This window comes from Schistocerca cancellata, chromosome 5 (assembly GCF_023864275.1).
Source record: "Schistocerca cancellata isolate TAMUIC-IGC-003103 chromosome 5, iqSchCanc2.1, whole genome shotgun sequence".
NCBI classification, from domain to species: Eukaryota; Metazoa; Arthropoda; class Insecta; order Orthoptera; family Acrididae; genus Schistocerca; species Schistocerca cancellata.
This window is the reverse complement of record NC_064630.1, coordinates 435,402,555-435,415,752: the sequence shown is the minus strand read 5'-3', so window position 1 is coordinate 435,415,752 and position 13,198 is coordinate 435,402,555. Positions and strand designations below refer to the sequence as shown.

Sequence of the window (13,198 nt, the reverse complement as noted above, 5' to 3'; positions counted from 1 at the left end):
GAAATACAAACGCATCATCCCTTAAAAAACACCACAGAAGACTGACATCGTTTCAGGGCACAACAGTTTTGCCACACAAGGAATACAATCTCACAGTCTTGGTAAGAAAGGTACATGGTTAATGTACCTACTTCATGGAAGTAAGATCATGGTAATGTAGCGAATGGGCCCAGTCTGACATATGGCAAACTGACTGCAACGCAAGATGTTTTTTCCTCAGATCACAGCTGTGCACATTACATTTTTAAATGGAGGTGTTGGAGTGAGTTGTAACAATGTCTCTTAACACTGAGTGATTATTGTCCTTTTATACTCAGCATTGTGTATTGTGGCCAACGGCCTTGCCGCAGTGGTACCACCGGTTCCTGTCAGATCACCGGAGTTAAGCGCTGTCGGGCAGGGCTAGCACTTGGATGGGTGACCATCCGGTCTGCCGAGCGCTGTTGGCAAACGGGGTGCACTCAGCACTAGAGAGACTAACTGAGAAGCTTCTTGATTGAGATGTAGCGGGGCTCCGGTCTTGTAAACTGACATACAGCCGGGAGAGCGGTGTTCTGACCACATGTCCCTCCATAACCGCATCCAGTGACGCCTGGGGCCTGAGGATAACACGGCGGTCGGTCGGTACCTTTGGGCCTTCCAAGGTCTGTTCAGACGGAGTTAAGTTTTATAGTGTATTGTGACCAGTGTTGCAGCAAGGAAGTGGTCAGACATGTGGTCCCACTCAACAACAGTTTACAAGTTCATTCCGTATGATATTGTCTCAATGTTCCTTAAGCGTGAAAATACAGTATTGTATTGTCTGGGTAATTTGCAGCAGTTAGTCAACAGGCTATGTGCAGTTGCCTCCTGGTATCATAAACAGTGCGAACGCAGTTATCCCAGATGGCACTGAGGCATCTGGGTAGCAGCGAGGCTGTGAGATACCCTGTGGTGCAGGAGGCAAACTTGTGGGGTTCTGGCAGTCCCTTGGGATGGCGCCTTGTCTTGAGAGCTTCTCAAGCTCTTGTTGATAGATAATCCCCCAGCACGTGATCGCCACAGGGAGCAGACCCGAGTGGCAGGTAGTGACTTCAGAATGCAGCACAGATGCGAGCCTACTGATCAAATTCTGCATGTCCTGTGTGTGTGGGTGATGCCTGCTAGGCTGTGGCTCAAAGCCACTCCATTCTCTCATTCCATTTCCCATCTGCATGTCTCTCATACCTCCTTCCCTTGTGTGAGTTGTTGTGATCTCAGGCAGAGTGACAAATCATTCGTTAGCAATACAATTCAGGTGAAAAATACGATCTATTCTTAGAACCCTTTTGCTATAACTCTTACAATGAATATACCATTTCATTCACCATTACTTTAAACGAATTTACTCAAATTAGACTAGTCCACAGTGGACTTCTTGCGGAAACCAAAGTAGACGGACTTTATAGATTTCGATGTACTGAACACGAATACCATGATTAATATTGTCTGCTAGCTCTGGGTTACAAGTAAATTGGGACTTTACGTTTCAAGTATATTGCTAGTATAACCAATAGGATGTATACATTACCTGAAATTACGTAGTTTATTTGCGCTGTTTCTTTGCCTTCCTCTTGTGGGTGATGTCTGGAGCATATCTCTGTAGCATCCAGCAGAAGTAAGACAGCACACTACCGTATTGTGTACTGCTGTTCCAAGAGAGAGATGTCTGGTGGAACCACTCGCCGTGCATATCAGTGAAAGCATCACAGTTCTCTGGGAACACATAGACGTGGGAGTTAAGAAAGAGCACCTTCAGGGTCATGTTACGGCCAATGACCCTGTAAGCATGAATGAGTTCGTCCACAAGTTCACTGTAATTTTCGGCTCCCCTGTTTCCAAGAGCCATGTTGTCACAGTACAAAAACAATGCCATGCACGCAGCTGATCAAGGGTTAGAGTGGACTCATAGTATGTGTCTCCGAACAGCTGGCGTACCTGTGGACCAGTGAATATCCCGTTTTTTCTCTGCCTCGTGATGGCTGGGTGTTGTGTGCTGTCCTTAGGTTAGTTAGGTTTAAGTAGTTCTAAGTTCTAGGGGACTGATGACCATAGATGTTAAGTCCTATAGTGCTCAGAGCCATTTGAACCATTTTTGAATATCCCGTTTGTGATGTTCTCTGCGCGGATTCTGAAATCCTGCTTCTTTGCTGTGCCCAGCATTAAAAAATGCCATGATGAGTCTCAACATAATCTGCAATTGTGGGAGAATAATTTTTTTCGGCTTCACATGATGTTCTTCGGCAATATTTTGCGACCCAAGCACGAGAACTGTTTGTGGAAGCCATTCCCTCTGTGTGTAGTGTTTTTCCTTGTGCGACTATCCCACTCACAGGCAGATAGCAACGATACATAGTTTAACCCCCTTGCAAACCCTACTGCATCGCTATGACTCTGAGATTTCCACATACCAGACATTCATGCATTACAACAATGAAATTGACACAGTTTACAGCGGATTTAGTTGTGGTATAAATTCCTTTAGCTAAGAGAGCATATAGGGATGGGTGGTCATTCATTACCATTGTTTAACAGTACTGCCATCTTGGTTGTTTTTGAGCCATGTGTAGTCTCAACTCGTTTGATTTGTGGGTAATGTTCAGGTCTTCCATCAAACCGTCAATGCCAGTGCAGATGTAATGTCTCCTTCAGTACTGAAATTACACTCAAGTTTTTCTGACGACCCCGAAACACAGACACACATACTGTGTCAGCAAGAGAGAATTCCAGTGCTGTAGTCATGAGAGCAAGAGTTTGGCTTTATGGTTTGAAGAATATAAATCCTGAATTAGATCACAGAGTCCATACTATGATTTTGTATGGTCTTCCAGATAACGATGCTGGTGTTATTGTAGGGCCAGTGTCATTAGCGGATGATTGCACATTTTCGGCTGCATGTGTCGGCTCAGCATCATCGCTATCTCTGCCTAGTGGTGGTACATGTTGAAGAAACTGGCGATCCTTCGCTATTAGCCAAAGACTAATGACAGTTGAGATGTCTAGGTATTGAACATTCCTCATCCTATTAGTATTGACTTCTTTTCTCAAGGGAGGTACCATACTAAAATAGCATTCCGGTGGAAGATTTATGGTTTCACGTCAAATAGCAGGCAGACCAAACTTCATGGAGGCGGTTTTTCAATGGATCCAAGCATTCAGTGTAGACAAATACAAGGTGAAACACACATGTGGAGCCTACGATTTGTCTGGGTCTCCAATTCGACACCTGAAATACAAGGCTTATTCTTTTTTTACTGCTGTAGCCAATGGTCAACTTCTTGAACCACAAATAACATCTGCGCAAATGTAACAAAAGTTACCGAGTTTAATACTGCAGGTGCAGGGCATTTTTGTGGAAGTGTACACACACACACACACACACACACACACATACACACACACACACACACACAGCTCTTAACAGTTTCAACACTTCACCTCACTTGCACTCACTGCCAACTCCCACGACACTCATTTCAGTAGCAAGTGAACTAGCACAGTACAAGAGCACGTAGCCGTGACAAACGATAAGTAAAATTACGTCTGGTTTCTACATTCGTCAATGCTCGCGACTTGTTCGTCGGTGATGATAAGATGATGATGATAACAACACAACACCCAGCCCACGGGAGGAAAAACTCTCAAACAGGGAATCGAACCAGGGCCTGCTGTATGATAGGCAAGCACGTTACCACTCAGCTAAACAGGCGGACGTTGTACTGGAACAGTCCACCTCATTCACTTACGGCAGGAATCCCTCACAATGTCTTTGCATGTAGTTCTTATAAGGCACCACAAGTGTGACTGTGAAAGGTAAACACGGAATTTACGTATAACCCTGAGCTAAGAGAAATTTTAAACTTGATATTGGTTTCCGTAAAAAATAAAAAGTGAAAATTTGTGAAGCAGTGTTATTATTTTAATTTGTGTTAGTTATTAGTTATTCATACGATTATTTTTCGATTTCATGCACCACACGTTACACCATAGTGGTCTATCAATACGCAGCAGCTCTCTCTCAATTACCTGCACATTGCTGTATATAGTCTCCATCACCTCAAGGCTACTGTGGCCACACCACAACTATTGGTTTTCTTACTCGTTCCTGTTATTTCAGTTCCTCCATTTATTATTTTGTCGCTGACAGTGCGTCTTCCATCCATCCATCATTTAAATTCAATAGGTCCTCATATTTTGGGTTTCCTGAAGATCGCAAATCTCTAACAAAAAGATCACAAATATTATTTGGCTCTCAACCCATCTAACTTTCTCTACGTCAGTTCATTTTATTTCCTACATTCTTAAACGACGTTGTTTCTTTACATTACCTTTTTTCACTCTTACTTTCTACCTTAACCCACATTTTACCATTATTCGTGGTTTGTCTCTAGTCTATATTTAGCAGCAGATCCAAGAATTTTAAATATTCCTTCCTTCAACTTGGATCGTAATCCCTTTTATTCCCTCTTCTGCTTTTACTTTCTACATTGTTACCGATAATCATTCAGCTCTCTGTTCTGTCAACATTCATGCAGATACATAAAACCATTTTATCACACACTCATCACCTCTCAGTATTACCCATCTAAACCAGCGTATCAAAACTCAAACTCATCATTCACATCTGGCAGCATCCTTCACGTTTGCTAAACCATAACTGTGCCATGTCCCTTTAGGTCTGATAAATCCTAACCGTATAGCGTTCTTTCATGTCTGGTATTAAGTCACCAACCTTCATTGCTTCGTGTTCAGTGTATTATCGCATCTGGTGCACCTACAAAATTAAACCTCAATTAATATGCATCTCTTCAGCGGGGCGACTACACCCAATGATTTGTTTAATATTCCTCATCTCAATATCTCCTGCACCACCTTCCTTACTCTTTCTGACAATATCTGCACTCGTTTCATACGAAGAATTCTTGTTCAACTTCACAATTCTTATCTCTCACAGTATTACCTCATGTTATTAACACTACATCTTTTCATAACAGACTGGAGAGTAGATATTGCATCTCTATTCCTTTTTCCTATACTTTTCTTTCCGTAAATGCTTTAATGCGCGTAATGTGATGGTTTCCGGTCGACTTACAACTTCGTAGATTTTCCAGTTATGATGGACCATTGTTTATACTCGATAAGGTCCCCAAAACATGTAGAAAAATTTACTCTTTATGTAACGACTTTTCTTCGACCTTTTCTTTGACCTTAGTAAAACTTTATTTTCCACAATGATTATCATCCCGCTTATTGATCCTTTTTGGTCTTCCTTTCTCTTCTCTGCTTTTGCAGCAATCATATCCAAGGCTAGTTTTATGATTTCCTTGTGACATAGTGTCGAGACAGTGGGAAGTCCACAATTTCTCTTATCTGGTTCTGAGATGATTCATTGGGTACAGCCTGCATATTTTAGAAATTTCTTGCATTATCCTCCCTGAACGGAGTGAACAGTGTCTTGAAAGGAGAATATAAGATGAACATCAACAAAAGCAAAACGAGGATAATGAAATGTAGTCGAATTAAGTCGGGTGATGCTGATGGAATTAGATTAGGAAATTAGACACTTAAAGTAATAAAGGAGTTTTGCTATTTGGGGAGCAAAAACACTGGTGATGGTCGAAGTAGAGAGGATATAAAATGCAGACTGGCAATGGCAAGGAAAGCGTTTCTGAAGAAGAGAAATTTGTTAACATCGAGTATAGATTTAAGTGTCAGGAAGTCGTTTCTGAAAGTATTTGTATGGAGTGTAGCCATGTATGGAAGTGAAACATGGACGATCAATACTTTGAACTAGAAGAGAATAGAAGCTTTCGAAATGTGGTGCTACAGAAGAATGCTGAAGATTAGATGGGTAGATCACATAACTAATGAGGAGATATTGAATAGAATTGGGGAGCAGAGGAGTTTGTGGCACAACTTGACTAGAAGAAGGGATCGGTTGGTAAGACATGTTCTGAAGCATCAGGGGATCACCAATTTAGTATTGGAGGGCAGCGTGGAGTGTAAAAATCGTAGAGGGAGACCAAGAGATGAATATACTAAGCAGATTCAGAAGGATGTAGGTTGCAGTAGGTACTGGAGATGATGAAGCTTGCACAGGGTAGAGTAGCATGGAGAGCTGCATCAAACCAGTCTCAGGACTGAAGACCACAACAATAACAACATCCTCGCTGAAGGATCTGAGGCTGGGTGGTACTATGATACATCCAGAATGTCCCCCCCCCCCCGGAAAAAAGACACCAACAATGCTTAGTGCTGTACGGGAAGGAAAACTGAGAGGATTTCAAGAAGGAACGCTTGCCTGGAAACGCTCGGTGTCTGAATACGGGAGGTCTGCAACACTATAGCCATCTGTGTTCTGCGATGGGCGGCCTGAGCCTAATAACATTCCTGCACACGTGTTTCATTCCTCCACACTGGCCTTGTGCACATCCGACTGCGGACATCGTGTGGTCTGCGAGTGCAGTAACGTTGTTGACAGCAGTCTGACATGTACCAATACACAGCTGCAGAAATGACCGACACGATTCTTGTATATAGCGAAGCTGCAAGATTGTATGCAGAACTTCTTCCAGATAGACGTACTCCACAACATTCCATGTTCGCCACCGTCAAGAGACACCTCAGAGAAGCTGGAAAGTTGCATGTAGGTATTTTCTGTCTGAGGTGTGCATCTTACAGTAAAGTAGTAGCCCTTTGTGGGTGGTACTTGCAAATATATACCCAGTCAACTGTTCGTACTCTAGTAGGTGCCGAAACGTGATGCGGGTCACCCACGCTCGGCTCGAACACTACAGTTGAAGGAGGACCCAGCTACCAGCACTCAGCAGGTGACATAGGCGCTGCACATGAGTAAAAGCGCCTTGTGACGTTGTCCATGAACACTGCTTCCACCCATAACATCTGCACAAAGTCCAGGCATTACGGGAGAAGGACTACCTAGGATGGGTTCAGTTTGCGCAGTAGTATTTACAACAACGCATACTTCAGCCACAATTCCTGAAATTGGTGCTATTCATGGGTGAAAGCACATTTACTAGAGACGGCATATTAAACTTGCACAACATCCAAGTACGCAGGCGATTCAAAATCACCAACACAGGATCGGTATCAACATCTGGGTAGGTATAATTGGTGACAATATTACTGGACCACATCTATTGCCAAGAAGTCTAATAGGACAGATCTACCTCACATTTATTTGCGATATTTCGTCTACTCTAGAATATAGTGCCTCTAAATGTTGCATGGACATGAGGCTGCAACACAACAGACCTCCAGTACACTTTGATGAATATGTGTGGAATCACCTCAACGGTGTATATCACAGTCAATGGACTCTTAGATGTGGAACGTTCCATGCTCAGTACAGTCGCCAGATATGACACCTCTCGACTATTTTCTCTGGGGTAGTATCAAGAATATTGTGCATCTCACACCTGTAACGTCAGCAGACGGTGTTATTTTTAGGGCCCACGGAGCGATTGAAATACATCGAAGACAACTACATGTATTGGCTCATATGCACGAGGCTCAGTACCGCTGATTTGCATTGACATAGGAGGTACGCAGTTCGAAGCCCATTTGTAATGTAGCAGACCACTATGCTACTCGTGATGGGTTTATTGACGCAATGTGGAACGTGAACTCATCTCAAATTTCGACGTTTTCCAGCGCCCAGGTCGTACATTTATGGGTTCCTACTCGAAATATGATCAGTGTGCCTTCCCGCACAACATAATAAACGCCGCTTTTTTTTTTTTTTGAAGCCCTGTACACTGTTTTAATCTTATTTTTTCCCATGAAATTCTTCCAAAACTTACGTCTGAACTGTAGCCGGTGGTTTGACAAAAACCTTTTCACTTTTCCCAGTGTGCGAAGAAAGTGGTTGTTAAATGCTCTCATCACTGATATGATTGTTGAGCTCTTCAATGGAGCAAATGTCACAAATATAGAGGTTAGATCTATACACTCATGCTCATAAATTAAGGTTTGAAGACGTGCAGCGATACGTCGACTGAGAGCATCCCAGGCGTTCTCGATGGGGTTTAGGGCTGGAGAACAGGCAGGCACTCAATTCGCCTGATATCTTCTGTTTCAAGGTACTCCTCTATGATGGCAGCTCGGTGGAGCCGTGCGTTATCATCCGTCAGGAGGTAGGTGGGACCCACTGAACCATTGAAAAGGCGGACATACTGGTGCAAAATGACGTCCCGATACACCTGACCTGTTACAGTTCCTCTGCCAAAGACATGCAGGGGTGTACGTGCACCAATCACGATCACACCCCACACCATCAAACCACGACCTTCATACAGCTCCCTTTCAAGGACATTAAGGGATTGGTGTCAGGTTCCTGGATCACGCCAGATGAATACCCGGCGAGAATCACTGTTCAGACTGTACCTGGACTCGTTAATGAACATAACCTGGGACCACTGCTCCAATGACCATGCACTGTGTTCTTGGCACCAGGCTTTACAGGCTTTCCTGTGTCCAGGGGTTAGTGGAATGCACCTTACAGGTCTCCGGGCGAATAAACCATGTCTGTTCAGTCGTCTGTAGACTGTGTGTCTGGAGACAACTGTTCCAGTGGCTGCGGTAGGGTCCCGAGCAAGGCTAACTGCAGTACTCCGTGACCGTCTGTGGGCTCTGATGGTGAGATATCGGTCTCCTTGTGGTGTTGTGCACTGTGGAAGTTCCGTACTGTAGTGCCTGGACACGTTTCCTGTCTGCTGGGATCGTTGCCATAATCGTGAGATCACACTTTGTGGCACACGGAAGGCCCGTGCTAGGACCTGCTGTGTTTGATCAGCCTCCAGTCGCCCTAGTATTCTACCGCGCATAACGTCATCAATATGTGTTCTTTGAGCCATTTTCAACACACAGTCATCATTAGCACGTCTGAAAACGTCTGCACACTTACTCGCTGCACCGTACTCTGACAAGCACCAACACACTTCCGCCTATGTGGACTGCTGCCAGGGCCACCGCAGGTCAAATGCACCGCACGGTCATACCCCGAGGTGATTTAAACCCGCAAACTGCCCATCAGAGCGTTGTTTCACCATGTATCAGCATTATCCTTGATTTGTGAGCGTGAGTGTAGTTGCCAATATGTATCGATATCACCTGCATGAGATGGGAATGGGTCCGAAAAGAACCGTGGCCGCGACGTCTCTCAATCCCTTTGGCACTTCAGGAAACATGGAGGCCCAATACGTAACAATGATCAGTTTTGCTTTCTCACAAGGCGTATATTTGCTCAATATCTTCTTTAGTAGTCTATTATGTTACTGAGGTTTACCGTATCTCTCAATTTAACATAACATTTGAGGGAACCCAAGTGAACGTGACTAAGGTTTGCGTTCCTAATCAGCTTCTTTATGGATTCCTCCGTGATAAACACTAGCCAGTTACTCTCTGCTGCGTTAGTCGCTTTTACAAAACAACATTCCAGCTCAAGTAAAACTGTCTAATACGTATGGAAGATCTATCTTGCTTTTTGTCTTTTACTGCCCTTAGGACTGGGTCTCTGTCTTGTTCCATGTGAATGTTGGTAAGCATTGTACCCACAAAATTTTCGAATGTCACTTTCTTGAGGTAACGTACATCAAAATTTGCTTCCTTAATCTCGTTACCACTCTTTCCAGTTTGTCCAGTGGGTGCTCATGACAATGCCTTTTTTTCCAGAAAATGTGCCCCACAGAAAACGTGCCCCACATAATATCGTAACTCTTGAAGATAAGCTGCCCATCTCGAGAGTCGTCCATAAGTCAGATTGGCTGTCACTAAAAATTCTAAGGCTTTATGGCCAGCGTACACTTTCGTCTGAATTTACTACATTTCCAAATTACAGCTAGAAATTATAATTCTGTCATGGAGTAATTTTTCTCTGCTTTACTCAGAATGCAGCTTCCAATGGCGTTGGTTCTTTTTACTACCTCTCTATCCTGTTCCATTTCCTGAAACAGATGCACACCGAAATCTGATCTTTACGCTTCAGCGCATACACAGAATTCCTTGCTCAGTAATTCCCCTTTCAAATCTTTGCATTCTCGTTGTTCTATTTTAGTTCACTTCCAGGTGACATTCTCACCTTTTATGCGGCACAAGTTAGGGGTAATTACAATGTCCCTTATGAATAACATATAGAAGTTTGTTAGTCCTAAAACTACAAGTACTTGACGCTGTGTCCTGGGTGCTGAGTACTTCTCAATGGCCTCTAATTTTTTCGTGCCTGGCAGGTTTCCATCGGCAGATATGACATGTCCTAATTATGAGTTTTTCGAGATGGTGGTATCTCCCTGTTTCTCAAAGGCTTCGAGAAATTGACACGAAATTTCATTGTGTCCTCATGTTTTCCCAGCACGGAACATGTCGTTAGCATAGAGCATGTCCTTTTTCCTTCAGTGATTCCTGAATTCTGCGTACTAGTCCTCTAATAAAGGCAGATAACAAAACGTTTAACAGAAATGGTAATTTCTTAAATTGAAAGCAACGCGCATTACACAAAAATGCTAGGTACTGGTGATACTTCAGATGCCGCTTTATTTGCCAGTAGCTCTTCCACAAATCGATTGATGTTAGGACACGTACTCTTTGGAATCGCTGCAGTAGTTCTTCCAACGTCTCAGGCTTTTCTGTATCCATTTATATTATTGCATTTATCTCTCGTGAATCAAGTTCAACTTTAATGAATCTCTCCTTTTTATTGACATAATGCAACGAGTTATATGAACTGATTGCCTCTTCTGTGACAGCGTCCTTCAACATTGTCTTGACCTCTTTTTGTACATTTTCTTAATAAATGAGTAGCAGTTAATCGGGCTTAACAAAAAAATTTCCGATTTCCTAACCTTAAATTTCTATAGGAAGGTCTGAATTGTAGCAGGTGCTGTGAAAGTACTCTTGTGTACGGTTTTAAAACGTATTCCAGTTCTGCTGTTGCATCCGTGTATTATATGTCTCGAATGTTCGCCTCTGTCTGTTGATAACTTCCTTCGATTTTTATCTCGTTGGTTTCTATTAATCTCAGTGCCATGAATTCTTATCGTCCATCCTTCTCTACACAGTTATCGAAATGCAAACTCACGATTTTATCTACTACTTTGCAGTAGCGAATTTTTCTTCTAAGTGCAGAACTATCTCATATCTCTTTTAGAAGTCGAGTCCCACGTCAAGCAGTGTATCATTGTAAAATTTACATGGAAATCAGTTATCTGTACTTTGAATCTACTTGCACTTGTTCCTTCGCATTGGCACTCTCACCTCGCATAGATTTTCTAGTCTTTACATTTCTTGTCTTGAGCACTGACCATTTCTTTCCGTTTCACAAACATCATAAATACTCATCTCCAAAACAAAAACTTGGTTTGCTGTATTAAGTACACACTGGACTAATTTATCTTTAAAATATATATTGACAACAGGATATTCACGAACTTCAACCTCATCTTCTTTTCTTAATAATATAACCCTAAGTTCTTCAGTATCTATATAGAGTGCTCTTGCTGTTCTAGCACATCGAACTGTCTGTTATTGAATCGTAATGAATTGTTTCTTAGTTTCTCATTCCTTGAGTTTTGTTGTGGATCATGTCCTCTAAATTCAACAAATTGTACTCTTTCCTCTTGTCTATCATCTCATCTTCCATTATTTGGTCGGTCGTCACATCTCTGGCTGTTTCTTCGGCCATATGGCCGATGGTGATGTCCCGAGGGCTGCTATCCCATCCATCTCCGTAATATTGTGCTGGTTGCCACACCCATCAGTTCTGATTATTCATTTGTTGCTTTTACGGCAGAAAGTTCGTCTGAATGGAATGTGCGTATTATGTCGCTTCTCCAGTCCTGTTACATCCTAATTCGTACAGTAGGTGCTTTAATCCGCGAATATCATGCATGTTTCTGTCGGCGATCCTAATCTCTTTCTGACTTTGACGTGAGAGCTTCGTCAAGAAAATGTGTATGAGTTCCGATGCTTCATAAAGCGCGTCTCAAATTTCTTTCTCCCTGCCATATCTTTGAAAAACTCCACGAGTCCGGCAATCTCGACTCTACATTATTTTCAGTCATCATTATTCCCATATTCACGTGTTCTTGCATTCCTTTCGACCAATATTCCTCGAGAAAGTCGTGCGTAAATTCATCATATGTCTTGCACTGTCCCGCAGTTGGTCGCATTTCGTCGCTGTTTTCTCTCTGAAATGAGCACAAACGAACTTAGTTTTTAAAACTTGTAATCTGGATCTCGGAAGTGTTTCAAGGAATTCTTAAATCTGTATTTTCTTTGTTCAGGCAGGTTTTTGCGACGGGTAACAGTGAATACTTTTGTACCAACACGAACTGCTTCCTGATTTCCTGCCCGTCCATGTCGCATGATACAATTTCTTCGGTAGTCGCCGTAGTGATTATAGTTGAAGGTGGCTGCAATCCCATGATGTGGTATAATCTTTCAGTATGTTTACAGATCTCATCCTCTGCTGCGTTCTTCCTCGCTCTGAATCGTTCTGTCCTCTCTTCTGTTATTACTCGTCGAGAATACCCTACTCTTCATTTCTTTCATAAGTGCGTCTAACGTCTCACGACTCCCGCGATTAATGGTTTCCAATGCATCCTTAAATCGCACTTAATCTCTTACCTCGGCATGTTCTCTAACGTTTACTGGTAAGGATCTGTCAGATGCTTCTTCATTATGATTCGATTGCTGTTCAGTGGCAGTGAGTAGCACTTCGTCTTGCTCTATGACTTTTCCTATTGCACTCTTCTGTGAATTCACATATTCCTCTCTCTATGGCTTAACTGCTTAAAAATTTTTAGTATTGGCGTCAATATTCTTCACGTGGGTCTGAATAGTCTTCGTGTTAGTGTAAGCGTGCTTTGTATTGTTACGGACGTCTTTTCTTGATTCGTCTGTTGCATCTTGACTGTTCAGAGCTAATGTATCTACTTCTGAATTTACTTTTTGCGTTTTGTCATCTATCTATCTATCTTCTTTTCTAAAGTCTTGCCCTGCTCCTCGCACTTGTTTGTGTGGTCTTCTAGTTTCTGATTCATGACTCCAGTTTGCTCGTCTAACATTTCCTTTAAATTTTTAAATTGCTTCTTATTTTCCTCAAACTGTGCAATGCTGGTTTCTTTGCTTTTATTCAGTATGTTTCGCTTTTTTCGAGTCGTTC

General features: G+C 42.6%; 1 pseudogene; it reads left to right on the top strand.

Moving 5' to 3' along the window:
- Positions 1-331: 331 nt before the first annotated feature.
- On the top strand, positions 332-449 carry LOC126189399 (5S ribosomal RNA; annotated as a pseudogene).
- The last annotated feature ends 12,749 nt before the right edge of the window (positions 450-13,198 follow it).